This window comes from Hyperolius riggenbachi, chromosome 2 (genome assembly GCF_040937935.1).
Source record: "Hyperolius riggenbachi isolate aHypRig1 chromosome 2, aHypRig1.pri, whole genome shotgun sequence".
NCBI classification, from domain to species: Eukaryota; Metazoa; Chordata; class Amphibia; order Anura; family Hyperoliidae; genus Hyperolius; species Hyperolius riggenbachi.
Window position 1 is genome coordinate 71,708,390 of NC_090647.1, and position 24,537 is coordinate 71,732,926.

The following is a 24,537-nucleotide window of genomic DNA, read 5'->3' on the forward strand; positions in this document are numbered from 1 at the left end:
CAGAAAAAAAACTCTATGTGGGGAGCAGCAGTCACCAGAAAAAAAACGCTATGTGGGGAGCATTCACCAGAAAAAAAACCTGTACAAGTAAAAAAAAAAGTACTCACCTGGCCAGCCTCTGACGTGAGCTCCCCGACGTGCAGCCAGCCTCCCCCGTGCAGCTCCTCCAGCGACGATCCTCTCCTGCAGCCAGTTTATCCCGCGCTGACAGGCAGAGTGCAGGGCTACGGGAAGATGGCGCCCGAAGCCCTGTACTGGAGACACAAATAGTCTCTAGTGCAGGGCTTCGGCAGCCATCTTGCCGTAGCCCTGCTCTGCCTCCGGGAGCCAGTCCCCGCAGTGAGCTGCGGGGATTTCAACACCTGGGGGGTCCAGTCCCCCGGGCCCCTCCCCCGCCTCTTTAGGAGGTGGGCCCGGTTGCCACGGCGACCCCTGCGACCGCGGGCCCTACGCCCATGCGTGAGCATGCAAGAGAGCGTGCTTGTGCAGGCGCTGTACAGGGCCGCCCTTCTTCAGGAGCACTCGGGCTCCCTGAAGACTTCTGAAGCCTCCTTCGGCCGGGTAAAGCAGTATTTGACTAAATTAGTCAAATACTGCTACTGGGTAAGCCAGCACTGGAACGACGGGACCAGGAGAGGAGCGGGAAGGCTCTATAGGACCCAGAGCCTTCCCTCTCCTTGGGTAAGTATCTGTTTCATTTTTTTAAATGCGGTTCCCATTCACTTTAAAGGGACCCTGAGCAGCAAGAAAAAAAGGAAATCTGGACCTACTTGGGGATTTCTACAGCCCCTGTAGCCCGTGGGGTCCCCCGGTATCCTCTTGGTCCCTTCCCTGCCCCCGCTGGTGGCTCCAGTAATCTGGCGACTTCAGCTGAAGTCATGCGTGTGCTCCCCCAGCATGCACCTTGTGTGTTATCACGCCGATCACCATAAGAGTCCTGCGCATGTGCAGTTAAGTCTTTAGAGAACCACACATGCCAGCGGGACCACAGAAGGGACTATGAGAATGTCGGGGAAGCCCCAGGTAAGTCCGGATTTCCTTTTTTTTCTTACTGCTCAGTGGGCCAAATTTATCAAAGCATTACCGACAGTTTTTTGTTCTTAAACAGTTCTAACCAACAAGGGAACTGTTCTGCATGATAATAATAAAATTCTTAAATCCTACTTAATAGTGACAGTTTAGTGTGAATATCTAGAACTGGACTACAGTTAAGAAAAGTGCAAATCAATTCCTAAACTCCTGCAAATTAAGAAGTGCTTAATAGCAGTTCTACAGATAGTGCAGCAGTGCAGGCTAGGCATGATTTATGAAGGGTCCCCCCCCCCCCCCTGCTGCCATGTGTCCTGTGAAGCTGTTCTGTGTTTAACCTTTCCAGCACTGAGCATTGATGCAATACAGCCGATGTATTGGTTACCTCAGCAACAGCAATTCCCCTCACACAGTGCACAGTCTGAGAGACCTTCCTAACTCTTCCTATTTAACTACAGTTTTAGAAGGAAACTGCTCTATCTAGTTATTTCTTAAGATGTCTGAGACAGTTCTGCATGGATTTCTTCAAACTTACCAATATTTTGTTCCAGACACTCTTGATAAATGTTCCCCACTGTCCCTTTCAGGCAGGGGTCACACTTGTCTTTCAGTTTCTACACTTTTCAGAAAACTGAAAGACAAATGTGACCTCTACCGTACAACAGCTAATGTAATTTATAGAGAAAACTGACAAATTGCGCAAGATGTCAGTTTTTTTTCTGCATGTGAAATCTGCATTAAAGTGTGACCTAGCTCATTGATTAACATGAGTTCTCAGTTGAAGTCAGTTTTTCTGTGCAGAAAACGCGTATGAAAGCCGGTAAGTGTGACCCCTGCCTCAACGTTTGACTGTCTCAGGCAAATGATGACAGTTTTATAATGTTACTTGGCTCCCTTACAAATCTTGAACTGTTAAATTTCTCATCAGTTCAATGCACACAGATGTGTTCCACTGAGTCACTCAGAGTTTTACAACCCTAATTAGTTATCAGTGAGAGTTACTCTACTGTCCAACTGCACAGAAACATTTACATCCATAAATTCTTAACCATACACTAAGGAAAAACGAATTATAGCAGAGCAGTGCAGGGACCACAGGGGTGCTGGACTGTCAGAATGGTGCTGTGACATTTGTCACAGCATCACACATATAAGATTATTAAAACCAGGTAAACCAATCCTCCATTCGGGGTACTCGGGGTAAAGGAAATTATAAACATAATTATATGCTGTAGAGCTGTAAAGTACTGTAAGAATCTGTGTAAGTACATGGACACAACAAAATGTAATTATACACACCTATGTCACCACTTTATGGATGCCTTTTACTAAGTTCCAGTAAGGGCCCGTTTCCACTATAAAAGTGATGTGAATGCGGCTACCTCGCAGCATCGCATCATTTCCGCTTTACCTCATGCTGCATATTCTCGGATCACTTTGCTCCGCTCTGCATAACCTGCACACAATAGAAACTGTTCCATTGCCGTGCTTTGGTTTCAGGACACCCGCGGTGCGATGCGGCTATGTAATCACATCGCACTGCGTGTAATGGAAACGGGCCCTTAGTACAGTACAAAGATCATCAGAATTCATACTCCCTCCAGTTGGTGGCACAGCTGTGTAGAATAAGTTAATGCACTGTCCATGGTGCTGAAAGTACTTGTTTACACTATTGTTTATACCAGTGGTCCTCAAACTACGGCCCGTGGGCCAAATGTGGCACACCAAGGCTTTTTCACTGGCCCCCAAACACAAAATGTATAAATTATAGATGTGGCCCACTGCACGTTTAAATATCTTCGGCCAGCATATAGAATAGCAGTGCTGGCTCCACCCATCCACATACTAGAGGGAGCAGTCATTTGCTGGCTTCCAATTCTGCATCAGGTGACACTGCTGTTCAACTGGACAGCAGGTTGTCACCTGGGTATGCTTCAGTCGTCTGGTGCACAAAGACGTTCTTCGTGCACCACATGACTGAATGGCTGCTGCTGGGAGTTCTTCTCCCTGGTTTATACCATGGGTGTATTATTCAGAAAAGGTCAGTAATATTACATGCTCAGATAGCTCACGTACATTTAATGTGGTGCTACGCAAAGTACGTAATGCACTGTTTATAGTTTGAGTAGCTTGTTATACTTATACACACAGTGCATAATGTGTTCAATATTATGGGTGTTGCAGCACACTGTTGCGTGCATATTTCTGCACAATTTGCTTGTGATAACAAAAGTGGAAGTGGAAAATGTATGCATTAAAACACCCACATAGTGCAATGCATGCTGCAGCTTTCAACTGCCCAGGTGTGTGAACAACGCAGAGATATGAAAAAAGCCATAGTATGGGCAGTGAATGCTCATGTAGAATTATTCTGCAACACAATGGATATGCTGTGAATGCATTCTGATAAAAATATACAGGTACTTTGTAGAGAAAAAAAGGGGAGTCACCTGATCAGCTGGACACACGTTATGGTGCAGCTGATCAGGTGGCGTTGTTGGATTACCTAAGCGCCATTGAGACAAACCTTCCGTGATCAAGCACCTGGGGGTGTGAAACAAGAGTTGGAAGATGGTTCTGTGTGTGTGGTTATATCCTGGACGGGTGAAGTACTCAATTGCGAGGAGAACGCCAGCGCATACCACTAAGGCTGCATCTGAAATGACCACCAGCTCAGTGCACAGCACCCAAATAGATTTTCTGCACACTTCGCATTCAATACAGATGCAAATCATATGCAAACTATATTGGAAGCTAAAGTTCCTCCTAGCTTAATAAATGTTGGCACTTGTCTTGGATGCAGGGCATGCATTTTTCAGTCTGGCAGAGGCGGTGTATGCCTGTGCGATTAACCATTCAATTGCAGCATGTGTTTAGGGATGCGCAGCCTTTCCCCCCACTTTTTCTTACCTTTGTAACGAAGTACTCAATTGGTTTTACCACCGTGATAATTGTTACTACTGTTTTTACACTGCTGTGCAATAAATGTTTGCTGAAATGCACTGGTGTCCAAATCTTTGACTTGCAAGACGTTAAAAATATACAGGTAAAAGGAGTAAGGGCCCGTATACAGTGGTACCATGGGGTACAGATTTTCTCTAATGCAAATTGAATGCAGCTCGGTAATGAAACTTGGCAGGCACCTCACTGGCACCTCACTTGGCAGGCACCTCTCTGCTCGCCTTCACCCCAGCATGAGGTAGCACATTCTGATAGGGAGCCTGTATCCACAGGACAACTGTCAGGGCCCATTTCCACTATCACGAATTTGCATGTGCATCCCGCATGTGAATTTGCATGGGCAATACAAGTGGATGGGACTGTTTCTGAGCGTTTTTCTGTGCAGAAAAAATCTGCACGGCAGAGCCATCAGAATTCGCATACCGCTTACCGCTATGCGAATCGCATACAATGTATGTAATAGGAAATTTGCATGCCGTTTTGGTATGCAAATTTTCATGCAAATTTGCATACGATTTTGCATAGAAACAATGGAAAAGCACACAGGCACTGCAATGGTTACATTTGCATACATAGTCATCCATGTGAAATCGTATGCGAATTTGCATGAAAATTGGCATACAACTGCATGCGAAATTCGCATCTGCATGTGAGTTTTTTTTGCCACTGCGATTCCCACCGGACAAGTGTAAACAGGCCCTCACTGTGACAGTGTCAATTAAGGTGGCCACACACGGTACAATAAAATGATCTGATTTTACAGTAATTCGATAAAAAACGATCGGATCTCCCTAAAAAAATCGAAAGCTTTTTATTTTCATTCGACTGAAAAATCCGATCGGATTTCCCGTTTTCTTCAATTTTTATCGATCCAGAATGCCAGATATTTTTCTTCAATCATTCTAAAGATTGCATGGTGTGTGTTAGATTGTGAATATATTAATATATTTATTTTGTCAGAGTTTCCAATTATTTTTTATCATAATTGGGGAAAAAATGAACATATGCGTGTGGTACATTGGTCATATTTTTGAAATGTTACAATCAGTCAGAAAAATTGATTGCAATTCTTAAATTGAACAGATATTTAAAAAATTGTATGGTGTGTGTGTGGCAACCTTAGACACATTCCACACTTTGCAAGACTGGTATAGCTGTCCTGGAGCTGGGCTTCATCCACCCTCCATCATGCCTGCCCCGCTTCCCTCCTCTTGTTGCTATGCACACAGCGGCTTCCAGCACTGAACATCCTTTTTTGGCACATAAGCATATGCATGACTGCTGCTGCATAAGGCAGCAAGGTGAGAAAGTGGGCGTGGGTGGATCGGCACCGGCTCGGATTGGCTGCTGCGCTCGGGAGCGCGCCTGTGCTGTGCTCGGAGCTGGAAGCGCGCCCCCGGTGCAGTGCTGAGCGGCAGCGGGGACGCAGGGATTGATAGCTGCGCGATCTCATCATGGGACCCTGAGCCAGCGGAGCCCAGCCACAGCACTCCCTGCAGGTGAGACCCCCAGCCAGGGGTACCCCCTCTGTTGCAGAGCTGCGCCCCATTCATGCCATGGACGCGTGTGTGTGATGCATGGTCTTCTGTATAGGCATAGTGACCAGCAGCAGCATTGCCATGTATGTGGTCTGAGGATGCACCAGCTGCCTGACATGCCTGCTGGCCACTGCAAGGGTTAAACTGAGGCTACTGGGAGAAATGACCCCAAACCTCCCAGTGCAAGAACCCCAGCTGGCACAAGCTGCCCAGTGGTGCTGATGTGCCCACCATTGTCTGTCTTCATTCATTTCATTATTTTAAGAAAAAAATCTATATATAACCCTAGAATAGTAGAGAATAATAATGGTTATTTGATTCATGGGGAATCTTCTGAGACGTGATCTGAAATACTACTTTAATTTTTATTTTATTTTGATGTTTAGGGGGGGGGGGGGGGGGGGGGGGGGTTGGGGCTAATCTAATTTGGATGACAGTAATAGAATTTCATTTTTGCCTAGGCTGATCTCCAAATCCTGCAGAGCAAAAATCAACAGGAAAGTCAAATGTGTTGTTCCTTTTTTTTAACCCTCTAATAAATAAACTGCTGACAGTTGTAGTGCCTGGGAGAATGCTGGCTCTACCTACAAGAGATGTCCTCTGCTTGTTGCATTGTGCTGACTGACTGTCTGCCTTGGTGGCTTGGGTTCCTTGCTGTTGAGGTGGAGCGCTGATGCGTTTCATGGTATTGTTTTGGTTACACAGCAATAAATAATGTGCCTTGGTGATGGCTGTACGCGATGTGAATAGGAAAGTGCCGTCTGCAAACACAGGCTGATTTAATGAGAAGAAAATGGAGGATTTTATGGCTCAAATCCTTTAAAAAATGTTGGATTCCCGAGTGTTGTGATGATCCTCTGTTTGCTTTCCTGAGTGTTGTGTTGATCCTCTGCTTTCTGCTTGGGGCAGACAGTTTTTTTGCAATAAATGTGCGTTCGCAGGCCGCGAGGGCATAGAAGAATTCAGTCACCTGTTTGTTTTCATCTACAATGGCCGAAGCCTTCACATGCATTTACAGTGTACAGGGATGTATTGGAAACCTTTTCCGTGACACGTTTAGAAGTGCCGTAATGTTCTGGTGCTGGTCTAGTTTAGGAGACTCAGCACTAAACCTCATGGGAAAATTCTGCTAACGTGATTGGGTGGACGGCTCCCTCTCGAACCGCTAGGTTTCATATAGGTTGTAGTAAATTACGCCCACATTATTTGGCCAATCACAACGCTTCATGCTGTAGAGGGAACTATGATTGGAGATCTGTTCCCTATGAGGTTTCCTGCTGGGTCTCCTAAATTAGACCAGTGCCAAAATGTTTACAAAAACATCCCCGCGAAAGGGACATACTTTTTTTTTTAAATTGTAAATACATTTTTTTTAAAACTAAACCTACATAGTGCTGTGAAAAGTGACATTGGGGGACATCACACATTTATTTGATAAATATGTGCACAGGGCACCATCTGGCCAGTGATTTATAGGAAAACCTGCCTGTACATACACTGTTTCACTATTCATTTCAATGTACCCTTGCGTGCCAGTCCTAGCGATGGTCATTAGATGCTAACAATTCTCTCTTGCATGCAAATGAAATGCAAATTGTATGCAGTTTGGAATTGTACCAATCAAAACCAACAGGATGGTCATTTAATTGGCTAATTTTCAAGCTGCATACAGTTTGCATTACATTTTGATGCCAACTGTAATTATTAGCATCTTATTGACCATGTGTAGCAGAAGCTGAGGAGGACACGATGGGGGTGGGGAAATCGGACAAATGGGGACAATAAAGGGTGTCCCCAGCATGTCGGCGGTTTATATCGACGGGTGCCTGTAGGCCGGGGATCTGGAATATAAGACGCAGTGACTTTTTCTCCCCATTTTGGGCGAAAAATACGGAATAAAATAAATGTGGTACTTTATTTTTCTTCATTGAAAAATAGAGAATATTGAAAAAATGCACCAAAACACATATATTATAACTAAAATTAGAAAATGCACAGAAAAACTCAAAAAAGCAGAATGCAGACAATTCATGGTTTTCTGCACTGACAAGTGTTGCTCCCAGCCTCAGACTTTTGAATTTCTTTCTGTTGAATTTCACCCGGCAGGGATATGAATTCATGATCCTGCATTTGAGAACCTGAATTATGCCAAACATCGTGTTTCAGCTCCCAAACTAGTGGACAGGGTCAAGGGGTTGTAATCCATGTCTTGCTTTATGTGCCTCCCATGCTTCCTCCTTCCAAGTGAGTGAACGCCTCATGGGTGGTGCTGTCCTTTGCATCAAGTGCTGAAGTGTGGTGTTCAGCATAAATCGGGTTTCTGAATGCAGGATCCTGAATTTCCAACACCAATGCTAATGCTCTGTAGGCCACCCTGAAGCGCAAGGGAGTCTTGCCCCAGGACTCCTAAGTACTTGCTCCAGTCAGGATCCTAACCCTGGTCTACTACATCAAATAGGCAGTGTTGTAACTCATCTGCGCAATTTCCGCCTCCTAGAATTTCTGACCAATGTCACTGACTAACATTCAACTTCACTGACTAACATTGTGTGCACCAGCGTATGCATTTCTAGCAATGCACTGCATGTTCTATGTTGTAACATCGGAACGCGTTGCATCGCAACTGATGGGGTGTGAACTATTCATAGACTTTAAATCGCACCGCGTTACAGTGCCCTAAACGATGTCAGCTACAATGCAAAGTGTGAGGGCTTGTTTACACTAAGGAGAAAAACGCTGTGTTTTTAAGGGAATGCAGCTAAAGAGAATCTATAAGGCCTCTTTCACATTAGACAACGCGTGCAGGAGCCGGTTCCTGCACGCATTGAATAGGCTGCGGCGTGTCGTTGGGAATCTGGGGTGCCACGCTGAGTAGCGGTGGTAGTATTAATTAACCCAACGGGAAAATGCCGATTTTCCCGACGAGAAACAGCTCCCGGGTGCGTCGTACCGAAATACATCGAAACGCAGCGTCGGCTCGGGTGTGAAAGGTACTTTGGTTAACGCACAGTATAGACTTTGCATTAAAACGCTGAAAAAGGGCTCTGGTGTGAAAGAGCCCAAGAAAAATAACTGACTCTTATACTTGGGGAGGAGGAAGCCTTTGGATCTTAATGATACTTCCCCCATCCTCTTCACCCTCCGGGATCCAGCGCTGGCAGCCCTCGAACATCGGCAAGGTAAATATTTGCCTACCGCAATCCCGCGCAGGCGCAGTAGTGACTTTCCAATCTGGCTCAGGCAGAGATAGCCAAGCTTGATCTGGTCTGCTCTACTACACACAGGCAACTAGCACTTGCGAGGTAGAGCGGACCCGATCGGACTCTATTTCGCTATTTCCGCGATTCAGCGATTTTGCTGTGATTTCAATGCGACGACCGAACAATGGGAACCAATGCCAAACATTTCTAAGCTTGTTTGCAGAGAAGCGTTTCACATTGGCTTAATCACAGGTGTCAAATACAAGGCCCGCAGGCTGAATGTGGCCCTCCTTGCCATTTTATAAGGCCCACAAGAGCTTTAAATATGCATCATTGTAAGCAGTAAAAGAACAACAACACACGGCTTTCCCATCCAGAGTAGCACACCGCTGACTGTGGTTCGTTGTGTTCATAATTTCGGTGTGCTACACAATGACAATAAAGTGCTTGAATCTTGAATCTCCTGAGTGAAAAATTGTCAGTTTGAGCTGGACTGCAGCAATAACACATGAGACATCCCCCATCCCAACAAAATTAGTATGGGGCCCGTTCTGGGGATCCAAACCACTCAACCACCCATGTAGCTGGTAAAACACACAAACACTTTACCCCCCAACTCCATTTACCACACATAGCAGAGTAGTGCAGCGAAGAGGTGTAAATTTTACCTGCTCCAGCGATGTGCTGTGTCTCTTCTGTTCTTCCTGGAAGTCTCCTACTCTAAACTGCATACCTCATTTTCCCCATTACGTGACATGCCCCAGGAGCCTGAGGTATGCAGCATACAGCGTCTGGCTGTCAGGTAGCCCAGAGGAGACCCGAAGCTGTGCTGGGGCAGGTAAATATTAAACTGCTCCACTGCGCTACTCTGCAGATGGGGGAGGAGCTGTCCCCACGGTCTCTATAGTTACGCCACGTAGTTTGAAACTGTTCAATAAATCTTAAATCCTGATGCTTTCGTTGCGTTGAAAGACATCCATGGTGACAATTACTAGGTTATGCCTAATGATGTTGATCCAGGGATTTTATCTGATTGCCATCTGGAGTCGGGAAGGAATTTTTCCCTTTTGGAGCTAATTGGACCATGCCTTGTAAGGGTTTTTTCGCCTTCCTCTGGATCAACAGGGATATGTGAGGGAGCAGGCTGGTGTAGTACTTTGTACTGGTTGAACTTGATGGACGTATGTCTTTTTTTCAACCAAAATAACTATGTAACTATGATAAAATTTGGCCCGCGACAGCTGCCGAAAGCCCGCCTGAACCCTCCCTAATGCTGAACTCCGGGTAAAGTAAAAGTAAGAGCAGAGTGCCACTACCATTGTCACAAAGCCAGGAGCGGATTCATGCGACTGGTCAGGTCTATTCATGATTCAGGTTGATTCCAGGCTCAGTTATTGGATAAGAAACTAAGATACTGATCCAGTGTTCTCCCCAGAATTTTTTTTCCAGCCTGGTGGCATGAAAAAGTAGCCGGGTGGGGCGAGATGAGAGAGTGCAGGGCCAGTGCTTCTGTTCGCAACTCTGCTTACAGCATAGGAAGAGGTCAGCTGATAACAGCCGGGTGCTCACCAAAACTAGCCGGGTGGAGAACCCGGCTAAAAGAGCCTGGGGAGAACACTGCAGATCTGTTTCTCCAGTTAGATCTTCTCCATTTGTTTCCGGACCTGTAATGTTGACAGGATCTGTGTAGTCATTACAGCAGCAGCCAGAACAAGTGGCAATCTGATATCCGTGAAGAGAACTGTCATGGGGGAAGTGGAATTGATTGGGCCTGCTTATAAAACCATGTCTGATCATCATTATTACTGTCCTCAGGAATAGGCACTGCCTGCATCATCTGTTGCTCAGTTACAGCTACTCCCCCTCCTCTCTTCATAGACATCATCAGGACCCATAACAGAGGGGAACTAACAGGAGGTCATAGAGTCAGAGATATACCAGAACCTGCTTAGAGTGAGACTGTGTGTGAAATGTGCCATAATCTGTCTCACTTTGTACCAGAGTTAGATCTAATGTGTGTATTTATACTTACCTGGGACTTCCTCCAGCCCAATGAGGTGTGTGGGCCGCCTCGCTGTCCTCCCAGGCTGCTTAGTTTACTCGTTATCACCCCCGGTAATCAGGCCAGTCGTGTGCTTCCCTGGTTGAGCTCCCGTCCCCAGGCACAGAACGCTCCCGACTGCCGGAGCACAACTCGGTGCATGTCATTTGATCTCTCAGCTCTGTCAGCTGGCTGCCTTGGCAGAGACAGCTAATTTGTAGGCACAGAATGTTAGCCCTGTATCTGCTTTCATGAAAGCAGGAAGTAGACACACTGCAGATTTATTGCATTATCAGCTATAACAGAGAAATGGTTTTCATTAACCTCCTTGGCGGTAATCCCGAGCTGAGCTCGGGGTATGCCGCCGGAGGTCGCCGCTCAGGCCCTGCTGGGCCGATTTTGTTTCTGAAAAAAGCAGCACACGCAGCTGGCACTTTGCCAGCCGCGTGTGCTGCCCGATCGCCGCCGCTCCGCGGCGATCCGCCGCGTGCAGCGGCGAAAGAGGGTCCCCCCAGCCGCCCGAGCCCAGCGCAGCCGGAACAAACAGTTCCGGCCGGCGCTAGGGGCTGGATCGGGCGGCTCTGACGTCAGGACGTCGACTGACGTCCATGACGTCACTCCGCTCGTCGCCATGGCGACGAGGAAAGCGAAACAAGATAGGCCGCTCATTGCGGCCTATCTTGTTACTTTCGATTGCCGGAGGCGATCGAAAGTACGCTTCCGGAGCGCCCTCTAGTGGGCTTTCATGCAGCCAACTTTCAGTTGGCTGCATGAAATATTTTTTTTTTTATTTAAAAAAAAACACATTGCAGCCTCCCTGGCAAAATAAATAAACCGCCAGGGAGGTTAAAGGACAACTGAAGAGAGAGGTATATGGAGGCTGCCATCATGTTTATTTCCTTTTAAGCAGTACCAGTTGCCTGGCAGCCAGGGCTGTGGAGTCGGTCCGAAAATCCACCGACTCCGACTCCTCAGGTTAGGATTCCACCGACTCCGACTCCACGACTCCGACTCCTCTAATTTGCATATTACAATTTTGTTGATTAAAAGTATGTAACATGAAATTCGTCTCTTAACTGCCAACGCTTAGGAATTTTACAAGACAACTGAAGTGAGAAGGATATGTAGACTACTATATTTATTCCCTTTTAGACTAAAACTAGTCCTTGGTAAGAGTACTTGTAAAAGGTACAAACCGGAACAAAGAACATCTATCAGGCCCTAGGCAATGTAACTGTGGGTACATGTAAGAATGATGTGCAGGTACTCTGCAGGGGAATGAGGAGATTGTAAACCAGGCTTTCTCAACCAGGGTTCCCTGGAACCCCAGGGTTCCTCAAGTACTCTGCAGGGGTTCCTTGGCATTTTTCCCATTGTTGGGGAAGTATAATTGAGCACACTATAATAGATGGTACTGTAACAAGAAGCACTAAATTGGGGGCTCAGGAGACAGTATAATAAGTGGCAGTGTAATAGGGAGTAGTGAAATAAACAGCTACACATACTTTTAAAGACCATGCCTCCTGCGAAACAAATGCAGGGGTTCCTCGAGATCAAAAAATTGTTTCCAGGGGTTCCTTGAGATCAAAAAGTTATTTTCAGGGTTCCTCCAGAGTAGAAAGGTTGAGAAAGGCTGTTGTAAACAGACAACACCTCTGTGTTCAATGTGCACAGCATTCTCAGTGGATTCCCTGCAGCTCTGTGGGGAGTGCATATGTAGAGTATAGTACTACTGTGTAACAAAGTAAACCTGAGACAGATGAAATTAAAGTTTTATACATACCTGGGGCTTCCTCCAGCCGCCTTCAGGATAATCAGTCCCTCGTTGTCCACCTCCACCACCTGGATCTTCTGCTATGAGTCCAGGTACTTGAGCCAGTCAGGCGTAGTGCGCATGCACACACTCCGCTGCCAGGAGCATACTACACCTGTGCAGCACTATTGCGCAGGTGCAGAATGTTCCTGGCTGTGGGAGCGGCATGCGGCCGGACAGCGCTGACTGGCTGAATTACCAGGACTCATAGCAGAAGATCCGGGTGGTGGAGGACAGCGAGGGACTGATTAGCCTGAAGGGGGCTGGAGGAAGCCCCAGGTATGTATAAAACTTTACTTTTCATCCGTCTCAGTTACGCTTTAATTTGTAGTCACCAAACCAAATTTTAATAACATATCAAATTATTTGATTTCATCAGCAAAGGGAGTGCATACATTTGCATAAATCAGCATCAATGCAGAATTATTTCCATCTCGTTGACCATCTCTATTAGTGACACGGCTACACATCAGGCTTTATTCTTACAGCATAGATGTTATTTAGTATATATAAGAGATTCCTGTGTACACATCATATATACAGTCACAATCAGATATGTATATCTGACCTTAAAAATACGGGGACTGCTTTATTGAAGCAGCACAAGTAACTAATTTTGATTGGTTTATTTCATTTTTGTGGACAAAGCACAGCTATTACTGTATATTTACTGTATATATACATTATTTTTAATGACTATTATCTGAGAAATAGAACATTTTATCATATTTTCTATTTTAATTACAGTTACAAATTCATTAGGAGTCGGAGTCGGTGCATTTTTTCCCGACTCCGACCTCCAGGCACCCAAAAATGCCCGACTCCACGACTCCGACTCCACGACTCCGACTCCGACTCCACAGCCCTGCTGGCAGCCCTGCAGATCCTCTGCCTCTAATACTTTCAGCCCTAGACCCTGAACAAGCATGCAGCAGATCAGGTGTTTCTGACATTATTGTCAGATTTGACAGATTAGATGCATGCTTGTTTCTGGTGTTATTCAGACACTTCTGCAGCCAAACAGACCAGCAGGGCTGCCAGGCAACTGGTATTGTTTAAAAGGAAATAAACATGGCAGCTTCCATAGTCTTCTCACTTCAGTTGTCCTTTAAGGACCCTTTTACACTGGGGCAGTGCGGTAAATTTACCGAAGTCTATGGGGTGGTTCATACTACCCACGTTGTGGTATGCTGTGCTGGAAGTGCCCTATCTAACAGGTGGACAAACTTACGTTGCTGTGCGGCTCCTGCGGCAATATGCGTCGGACCGGAAGTCCTGAAGGTCTATGGCGACGCAGAGATTTAAAAAAGGGTGGCGGTGAAAATGCGTGGAACCGTATTTTACAATACGCTTCCATGAACTTTCATATATCTGAAACAGGAAGTGTCCACAAACGAGCGTCACTTCCTGTTTGCATCTCGGCCAGGAGGGGATTACCGCATCGAAGGCCTGGTTTTGGCGGTGCGCACCACCCAAGTCCCCCATCCCCCCCACCCGCACCGCACTGCCACCGCCAATCTGCAGTCTGAACCCGGCCTAAGGATTATTATGCTGTTGCTTATCTTTTAGAGCAGACAGGAACTTCTGAGTTCAGGTCCGCTTTAAAATAACAAGAGAAAACGGGCTTATTTTTGCTCAGTACGTTTCCCGTAGCAGGCAGAGATGTCAGAGCCTCCTGTCACTTCTCCAGCTAGGTTAGCATTCAGGCCAGTAAGTTCTGTCTTTCATCTGTAGTGAAATCAGACATACCTTCACTTATCACAACCTTACATGACCCGGGTGCCTGTCAGGCGCTCCGACGCCTGTTACGAGCTGCCTTTATTATGGCATCTGGCTTTTATTATGATAGATTCCTCTGCGTACAGGAAAATGCTCAGTACAGCCAAAACAGTTCATGACCACTTGGCTTGAGAGCGAGAGCTAAAGACGTGCTAAAACGGTAAATATTCATGGTGGCCATTGAAGATCAAGATCTAATGGAAGAGACACAGTGACAGTTAGTAGATAAAGCCTGCTGGAGAAGGCCAGTGCTGACCCAATGTTTTATTCTGTAGAACCAAGCACTGAGAAATGAATGATGATAGCCCCGAAACCTGTTTTTTCAGTCTAAAGCTGAGATAGAATTGAAGAGCCTAGTCATAATGAATGTCAAACAAGAAAGTACCAACGTTGGAATGCTGGTCTACTGCTTAACTACCTAAAGACTGCCTCACGCCAATTGGCATTAAGTCCTGGGGGCGGAGATTGCAGGGGATCGCGCGCGCTGCTCCATCATCAGCTTACCAGCGGCGATCGCAGCTAGGAGACTGCCGCCTATTTACATTGTACAGTGCTGCGATCTACGGCAGCGCTGTACTGGGGATAGCAATGTCACTCGGCTGGCCCCTAGGGAGGCACAAGAGCGATCGGCTCTCATAGGCTGATGCCTATGACAGCCGATTGCTGTCATTGGCTGGCGGGGGCAGGAAATAAATAATGAAATGTATTAAAAACAACAAATAAGTAAAAAAATAAATAAACAAGGCAGCAGCAATCAGGGCCCACCAACAGAAAACTATTTTGGTGGGCAGAAAAGGGGGGAGGGATCACTTGTGTGCTGAGATCTACGGCCCTGCAGCTAGCCCTTAAAGCTGCAGTGCCCTGAATTGTAAAAAATTGCCTGGTCACTAAGGGGGGTGTAAGCCTATAGTCCTGAAGTGGTTAAAGGGAACCTTAACTGGCGGGGAAAAATAAATTCACTTACCTGGGGGCTTTCCCAAGCCTCCTGCAGCCGTCCTGTGCCCGCGCCGGTCCTTCGGTGCCCTCCGGTCTCCCTCCGCCGCTAAGTTTCGTTTTCGGACGACTGACAGTCGTCCTCGGGCAAAGCGTCCTCTTCTTCCGCATTCCTCGTCGTAAAGAGCCGTAAAGCGCGTCCGCATGACAACTATGTCCATGCAGACACACTAAGTATCCTGAAATCAGGGTGGTGCAACCAATGACTGGATATCATTACTAGGTATGTCCGTAAGCATTAGTATCTGGTGAGCATGCAGTATTGGCATTCTGTATTTCCTGTCTTGACGATGGGAACTCAGCATGTGACAAAAGTCATTTGGCAGAGTTGGTTTGAACACCGGCACTGAGCCATAACATAGCAGTTGTGTGAGCTTCAGTGGAGAAGTCACACAACTGGCATTGTTTATTAGAGAATGAAGATGGCAGCCTTGTATCCCTATCACTTTAAGTGTTGGTACATTCATATTTTGGCTCCTTCGTGAGCTGACATGTAGGCCATGTCTGCATTGTGAGCAATAGATTGAAGCCTCCTCTGGCTGCTGAGCATTTGGTTAACCTTCCTGGCGGTAACCCCAAACATAGTTCGGGGTAAGCCGCGCAGGAGGATTTCTCAGGCCCTGCTAGGCCGATTTGCATATTTTTTTTTTTTTTTGCTGCACGCAGCTAGCACTTTGCTAGCTGCGTGAGCACACCGATCGCCGCCGCTCCGCGCCAATTCGCCGCTATCCGCCGCGCCGCCCCCTTAGACCCCTTGCGCAGCCTGGCCTATCAACGGCAGGCAGCGCTGAGGGGTGGATCGGGATTCCCGATGACGCCACGACGTCGGTGACGTCATCCCGCCCATCGCCATGGCGACGGGGGAAGCCCTCCAGGAAATCCCGTTGTTTGAACGGGATTTCCTGAGCGCAATTCGCCGGAGGACGATCGAAGCGGGTTGGGGGATGCCGCTGCACAGTGGCTATCATGTAGCGAGCCCTAGGCTCGCTACATGATTTAAAAAAAATAAAATTTAAAAAAACTGCTGCGCTGCCCCCTGGCGGTTTTAATAGACCGCCAGGACGGTTAACCAACTAAGGTTTTCGTACCTAAGTCTCACATCCAAATTAGTTACATTGTAGGCTCCTTGTGGTGAGACTTGCATCCAGCATTAAAACCCGCTGCGATCGTGCGCGTGCACGCTCCCACGCCGCTTGTGCAGGTGAATATGCTAGCAGCAGTCATTTACATAAGTTACAAATGGGGGGGAAAAAAAGATTACATTTAAAGGGACAGTGTAAAAATACAAAAAATAGGTGCTTTATACTTTTTAAAGAACTTATAACCCCTACCAAACCAATTAACCCCTTGTATCACCTATATTTGGCCTTAACCTCCTTGGCGGTAACCCCGTGTGTGACACGGGGTAAGCCGCCGGAGGGTGCCGCTCAGGCCCTGCTGGGCCGATTTACATAATTTTTTTTTTGCTGGACGCAGCTAGCACTTTGCTAGCTGCGCCAGCACCCCGATCGCCGCCGCCGCGCGCCCGATCGCCGCTATCCGGTGCGGCGCGCGCCCCCCCCAGACCCCGAGCGCTGCTTGGCCAATCAGTGCCAGGCAGCGCCGAGGGGTGGATCGGGTCTCCCAATGACGTCCCGACGTCGCTGACGTCGGTGACGTCATCCCGCCCCGTCGCCATGGCGACGGGGGAAGCCCTCCAGGAAATCCCGTTTTTTGAACGGGATTTCCTGATCGGTGATCGCCGAAGGCGATCGAAGCGGGCGGGGGGATGCCGCTGAGCAGCGGCTATCATGTAGCGAGCCCTCGGCTCGCTACATGATTAAAAAAAAAAAATTTTAAAAAAAAAACTGCTGCGCTTCCCCCTGGCGGTATTTTTCATACCGCCAAGGGGGTTAAAGGGGCACTACAGCGAAAAACTTTAAAATTGAAAATAGGTGCAAACATATACAAATAAGAAGTACATTTTTTCCAGAGTAAAATGAGCCATAAATTACTTTTCTCCTATGTTGCTGTCACTTACAGTACAGTGTTCTCCCCAGAATTTTTTTCCAGCCGGGTGGCATGAAAAAGCAGCCGGGTGGGGCAATATGAGAAATGCAGGGCCGGTGCTTCTGTGCGCAACCCTGCTTATAGTATAGGAGGAGGTGAGCCGATGGCAGCTGGGTGCCCATCAAAACTAGCCGGGTGGAGCACCCGGCTAAAAGAGCCTGGGGAGAACACTTCAGTAAATGCACTTAGTGAATGGCAGTTGCATATATATATGCCTTCTGAGCTCCCTCTCACAGCCCCCTCTGCCAGAAAATCCCAATCCGCATCACCACGCATCACCACGTTCACACAGCCGGGAAAAGAGTCAGGCCTGAGAGAAGAGAGCAGCGCCTCTGGCCATGTGATGCAGCGCTGCTGGTCATGAGATGCGCTGATCACGTGATGCTGCCGGGGTTCCTCTGCAGCTCCCTCTCCGTGCTCGGGGACAGGTGTGGCATGTGCTGGGGGGAGAGTCATGCTGGAGGGAAAGTGTGTTGTGCTTGCAGACAGCACGGCAATGCGGCGGGGCGGATCGGGACTTTCTGGAGGAGGGGGCTGGGAGCCAGAGAAGGTAACAGCTGGCGGTGAGGAGGAGTCTGTCTATCTATATCCTGTGCTGCAGCACCTATACTGACTAACCTGGTGTACTTATAGCTGGCTTACCCATACTAGGGCACCTATAGCTAGGTACCTTTTCTGGGGCACCTAAAGCTGGCTAAACTATACTTGGGGCACCTATATTGGGACTACTCATACTCACCATCGACGTGCTGATCCATTTTGTTTATCAAAAATCGTGAATCAAATCGAAATCGCAATTTCTGACAGAATTCTTGCAATTCAATCTTTACCTAAAATCGTTCAGGCCTATTAAAAACCTCAGAACCTGAAGTGGTTAATAACTTCAAGTTTCTTCGGTGGCTTTCATTAGCATGTATTATTTGCTAATAAAGGGGGAAAGGTTTGTCGGGTTCATATTCATTATCTGACTGATATAATCTGCGCAATCAAGTATATACAATAACTAGCATAAAGCAGCGAATATGTTCATAGAGGATAATTTGTTCAGGCAAGGCAAAGGGCAGAGATGATGTGCAAACTGCAGTAATCCAAGCATGTAAAACTCCAGCAAAAAGACCCTCCAGCCAAATAGGATGATTCTGTAAAAGAGCACATAGGATGCAATGACTACACTACTTTAGGGATTAAAGTGTACCGAATCCGCAGGGCGGGTCACAAAGGGAAATACTTAAGAAAATGAAAGACTCAGGATCCTGTAGAGACTCCCATGGCGTCCTCTGGTCCCCCGTTGCCTCTGCCGGATCCCCCCCAAAGATTTCTGTCAAGGATTTGTTGGAAATTCTATCAGGAGCTGCCCCTCCCCCCCCCTCCCGTACTGCTCCTGTGCGAGTAGCTAGGCCACATCTGTGCCAGAAGAGGAGCGCAGTCCCGATGTTAAGGAGAGTTCCAGCAAGTGGTGGCAGGAGCCAGGAAAACCCGGGAAGCCTCTGTGGGATCCAGAGACTTCTCTCTTCTTACATAAGTATTTCCTTTTTGTCCCAAACTTCAGCACGGGTTCACTTTAAAGGAACCTGTTGCAAAAATGTCTTCCAAATTGCTAACCTGAATTACGTACATGGTCAGACAGAACATGAAATCTGCCTGCCTGGTGTTGTGTAGAACTCCTGGTGCCATTAAGCAGCTCTGACCCATCGAGGCATGGACTCTACAAGACCTTATGCTCTGCCCACTCCCGTGGTTACACATGTATCTGAACCGTGCATGCTCCGAATGCTTTTGGCCAAGGCTGCTGCAAAAATCCATTTGGGAGCATGGGCAAAGGGGGTGTGTGGAGAGGACAGAGCATGTGTCCCGCTCTGACTGACTCATAGATGCAGTGTGGATTGGTTTACACATAAATCTGTACATTTCCGGTCCAGTCCTGTCTTGTCCTTTCTGTTTTGCATCAGTTTTCTATCAGTTTTACCTGACTGGCCCGAAATTTAACACATTTTATGTGTGAACAAAACACATACAAAAACGGATACAAAACTTACAGGACTGGACTGGACCGGAAATGTACAGATTTATGTGTGAGTACACCCATAGAAACACATACAAAACTGATGCCAACAGTCAAAAACGAACAGGACTGGACACATTTTTATGTGTGAACTAAGGTCGTCTAAGAATCGTTAAAAAGAAGTGTCCCAACTAAGGTAAAATACTGTGATTATCGTCCATCTAGACCTATCTGTCCTGGCGGATCGTTGATATGCCCATCGCTGCTAGTTGCTTGTATCAAATGATAACAAACGATTGCTCCGTTTAAGGCATTCAGGTGTGGCTAGTTCTGCAATTCCAGGTCCTCATTTTAGCGCTTCCGGTAATGAACCGATCAGCAGACAGTCGCTGAATTTAAACATGCTACGTCGTCCTCGCCGCTATCTGCTGGTGATCGCTCGTTTTATAACGATCCCAGTCCAGCGAGTGTACATGTAGTGCTATCATTTCTGGGCAACTTATGATTTGCTGATTGTTCAAGCTGATCTGTCTAATTGCCAAGATTCATCACTGACACGATTAGCCAGAGTTCCAGTAAATCCACCAAGTGCAGTTTTGGAATAAGTGTCGAGCTGTGATTTGTCTGCGAGGTTCCTTGCCTGTCTCCTGGCAGACACCAACTGAAATTCATTTGTCATTCTTTGCAAGTAATTCTTAATCTGACAAGCACCTTCCACCAGCCAGCCATCTGCAGATGTCCCCGCAGATACTGCTGACAGATGTCTACTGACATAGGCCCCGGTTCTGCTACGCTGCTGTGAATGCAGAAACTCCATTTGCCTCCAGATGATGATGCCGTAGACTCATTCCCAATGCATCGTCAAAGATTCCTTTCCCAGTGGATGTACTGATCAGTTAAAACATAAAGATCTTGGAGCATTATAGATGTTCTGCAGGGTCCCATCATGGTATTTTTATTACCCATGTTTCCCCGAAAATAAGTAAGTGTCTTACATTAATTTTTGTCACAAAAGATTTGGTAGGGCTTATTTTCAGGGGATGTCTTATATTTTTATGAAGCGGTGCTTTAAAGAGACTCCGTAACAAAAATTGCATCCTGTTTTTTATCATCCTACAAGTTGAAAAAGCTATTCTAATGTGTTCTGGCTTAGGCTAGGTTTCCATTTGTGCGGCGGCATGCGTCTTGCGAGACGCGATGCTGGCACAGCTGTTGCCTCTCGCAGCTGAATACCTCTAGCCGTGCTATGCGCGGCTATGGGATTCGGACAGCTATGGACGAAATTATGCTGCAGGGCCTCAGATTTTTCCTCGGCCACGAATTCGGATGGCTCTCATAGACTTCGATAGGCTGCTGAAATCCATCCAAATTCGTGGGCGGGGAATCGGCCTGGATTCGCAGCAGTGGAAACCCGGCCTAACTGCAGCACTTTCTACTAACACAGTCTCTGTAATAAATCAATGTATCTTTCTCCTGTCAGACTTGTCTGGCCTGTGTCTGGAAGGCTGCCAAGTTCTTCAGTGTTGTGGTTCTGCTATGAACTCCCCTTTATGCAGACTGCCTGTGTGTTATTTAGGATTAGAGCAGCTTCTCTCTTCTCTCTCTTATCTTTTACAAGCTGGATAAATCGTCCTCTGAGCTGGCTGGGCTTTCACATACTGAGGAATTACAAACAAGGGCAAAGCTGTTTGCAGGAAGAAAAGAGCAGCCTGAAACTTCAGTGCATGGGGGAAAGAAACACACAAATGATCTCTTGAGATTCAAAAGGAAGGCTGTATACAGCCTGCTTGTGTATGGATGTATTTTCTATGTGTGGACATACTGTACATCAACCTACTTCCTGTTTTGGTGGCCATTTTGTTTGTTTACAAACAAACTTTTTAAAACTGTTTTTAACCACTTTTAATGCGGCGAGGAGCGGCGAAATTGTGACAGAGGGTAATAGGAGATGTCCCCTAACGCACTGGTATGTTTACTTTTGAGCGATTTTAACAATACAGATTCTCTTTAACCCTGCACTGATTTTGCTGGGAATGCCATTACTGCAGCTAAGCAGTATTAGTAGATTGCCTCAGGGCCCTTTCACACTGGGATGGTGGTAAAATTGACACACTGGTACTGCCCTCCAATGCAGAACTATGGTGGAAAACACATTACCTGCGTTGCGGTCATTGATCTGACGCGGCTCTAAAACTACGTTACCGCACGGCTTCTACGGCGACCTGCGTCAACCCGGAAGTTGTGTTAGTCTATGGTGATGCAGGGATTTTTAAACACTTTCCAATGCGGAAGTGTATTTTTTACAGTACACTTTCTCACACATGATCGCTTGGCTGGCAGGAAGTAAGCGTCACTTCCTGCTTGGTCAGATGGAGAATACCGCCTAGTAACGCAGTATTCTCCGAAGGCCTGTTTCTGGCGGTGTGGTGCGGCCACCGCACCGTCAGTTTGCAGTGTGAAACCATCCTTAGGGGGGAGGAGCAGAGTGGGTGGCCTGAGGTGGCTGCACATAATTTTTTAATTATTATTATTTAGTTCTTATATAGCACTGACATCTTACATAGCGCTGTACAGAGTATATTGTCTTGTCACTAACTGTCCCTCGGAGGGGCTGACAATGTATATATTGTAGTCTAGGGCCAATTTAAGGGGAAGCCAATTAACTTAAAGAGAACCTGTACTGAGTAAAATTATTGAAAATAAACACTCGAGGTAACTTCAAATGAACATTACATAGTTACCTTGCCATCAGTTCCTCTCAGAAGCTCACCATTTTCTTCTGACAATAATCACTTCCAGTTCTGACAACATTTTGTCAGAACTAAAATATATCAGTTGCTCTCAGTTATATATCAGTTGCTGTCAGTTACAGCTGAGAGGAGAACTGATGTATCCATGTTTCCCTATGGCTCAAGTGAGCGATGTTACAGTTTAACAGTGTGCTGACCAGGAAGCTGTTATGGGGTAATGGCTATTTTCAAAATGGAGGACAGAGAATTCCCTTGATCACAGTGGCCAAACAGGACGCAGGAGAGGAGAAAGAGATTGATGAGTAGACTACACATGAGGTAAGTATGATGTGTGTATGTTTATTTAGACTTTTATTTTCAGTTCAGGTTTTCTTTAAGCATATGTTTTTGGGATGCAAGAGGAAACCCGGAGGAAACCCACGCAGACACGGGGAGAACATACAAACGCCTTGCAGATGTTGATCTGGCTGGGATTTGAACGAGGAACCCAGCGCTGCAAGGCGAGAGCCCTAACCACTACGCCACCGTGCTGCCCAACCCCTATGCTACTGTGTTGCCCATAATGATGATGACACATCAGGAAGTGTCTCTGAGCAGAATATTTCCTGTTCCCTTGTACGGATCCAAAGGTACCGTACCATGTGCTACTGTACTGTACTGATCAGGCGCCCTGTCATCCCTGCACACAACTGATAGCCTTGCTGTGTGTTCGGATGACAGGACTGGTGCTTGATGGGCACTGCACCACTAAGGCTTATTTTCAGGGTAGAGTTTATCAGGGAAACATGGTATTATCTTATATTGATGAAGCACCGAGATTATGCAATGCTGTGTAATAACAATTGGGAGAGAACGACCAACCTGCATTTATAAGAAGTAAGAACGATCACACAGGAGGAGAGGACCCAGGCTCTTCCTGATCAGTAAGCCAGCACCTATTCAGTGAGGAGACCTTGGGCAAGACTCCCTAACACTGCTACTGCCTACTGAGTGCGCTCTAGTGGCTGCAGCTCTGTAGTGTGGTTGTGAGCTGCATTTTCCCATTAAATTACAAATATTTGCATGTTTGTTATCTCAGCAGTCTGGAATGTTTGATGTGTTTGGTTACTTTTGAGATTAATCACTAAAAGCACCAAACCTAAGTTTTAATACCTTTGCATACTATGGGCTTGATTCACTAAACCGTGATAACTTAAATATCACACCTTATCAAAGTCATCACAAGTTATCACATGCTATTAAAGTTAACACGCCTTATGAGAGTAGCATAGCGAGTGCTACACACTTATGCCTGCTAATTGGCAATGACACTTGTCCTGCCCTGAGCCCCTGCGGGTTTGTAACACTCGCTATGCTACTCTGATAAGGCGTGTTAAAGGATACCCGAAGTGACATGATGAGATAAACATGTGTATGTACAGTGCCTAGCACACAAATAACTAGCTATAAAGCCTATAGCTTTAAATTTTAAACAGCCACATAAACTCAACATGCAGGCAGCCTGTTTCAGACTTTTGAACAAACAACCGAGGGAAGCACTCTTGCTTGGCAATATACCTTATATTGTACACAACAGTACAGAAACGTTTTCAAGCGTTTTCAGGTACACCTGTGGAAGAGCGAGTAGCTCGAAAACGTTTGTGTACTGTTGTGTATAATATAAGGTATATTGCCAAGCAAGAGTGCTTCCCCTGTATTCATCGTTCTTGTGTGGAGTGGTGAACCACAGGGGGTAAGCACCGGCAGCCAGGTGGAAAGTCCCCCTGGAAGGAGGTGGAGTAAGAGTCATCTATTGTGCAAGTATTGTTTCAGACTTTTGGTCCTCTTCAGTGCATGGCAGGGATTGATATGGCTCTATGACTTACTTTAGGCTGTTTAAAGTACCCCACAGTTGTGTGATGAGGGATGCGCATGGATGAAAGATGGGGCCTCACTGTCTCCGGAATGGCCTTGGATGCCATGAGGTTGAATTACTTAAAGTGTAGCAGAAGGAAAGGGGTCCGCACATGTCCTAAAATGAATCCTTTATTATGGACGTATCCAAGATCAAACACACCTAGTCACGCATCTGCAGCTGACATGTTTCAGACCTACTGGTCCTTAATCATAGCTGAAGTAAAAGTGACACAGAGTACCCATATATACCCACCCCCTGTGAAGGGGGCGGCCCCAACGACCGGGGATACGCCCTCAAACTTCACAGATGGGAGGGGATATTGAGTAGTCGACAATTTGATGGTTCTAACCTATCGCGTCGGGAGCGGCAGGCCCTCTTTGAACTTAAAAATAATTTGAATATTGTTATTCGTAGTGCTGATAAGGGGGAGGGGGCTGTTGTCGTACTCGACAGCGATAGCTATAGAACTGAAGCATTAAGACAAT

At 46.6% G+C, this 24,537-nt stretch overlaps 1 protein-coding gene across 2 annotated transcripts in view; it reads left to right on the top strand.

The window, feature by feature from the left end:
* Nucleotides 1-5,382: 5,382 nt before the first annotated feature.
* The window catches only part of ELMOD1 (ELMO domain containing 1), a 168,972-nt gene continuing 149,817 nt past the window's right edge, over nt 5,383-24,537 (top strand). For both annotated transcript variants that reach the window (XM_068266907.1, XM_068266909.1), the window contains exon 1: nt 5,383-5,489. The gene's annotated coding sequence lies outside the window, so the exon portion shown is untranslated. The remainder of the gene's footprint in view (nt 5,490-24,537) is intronic.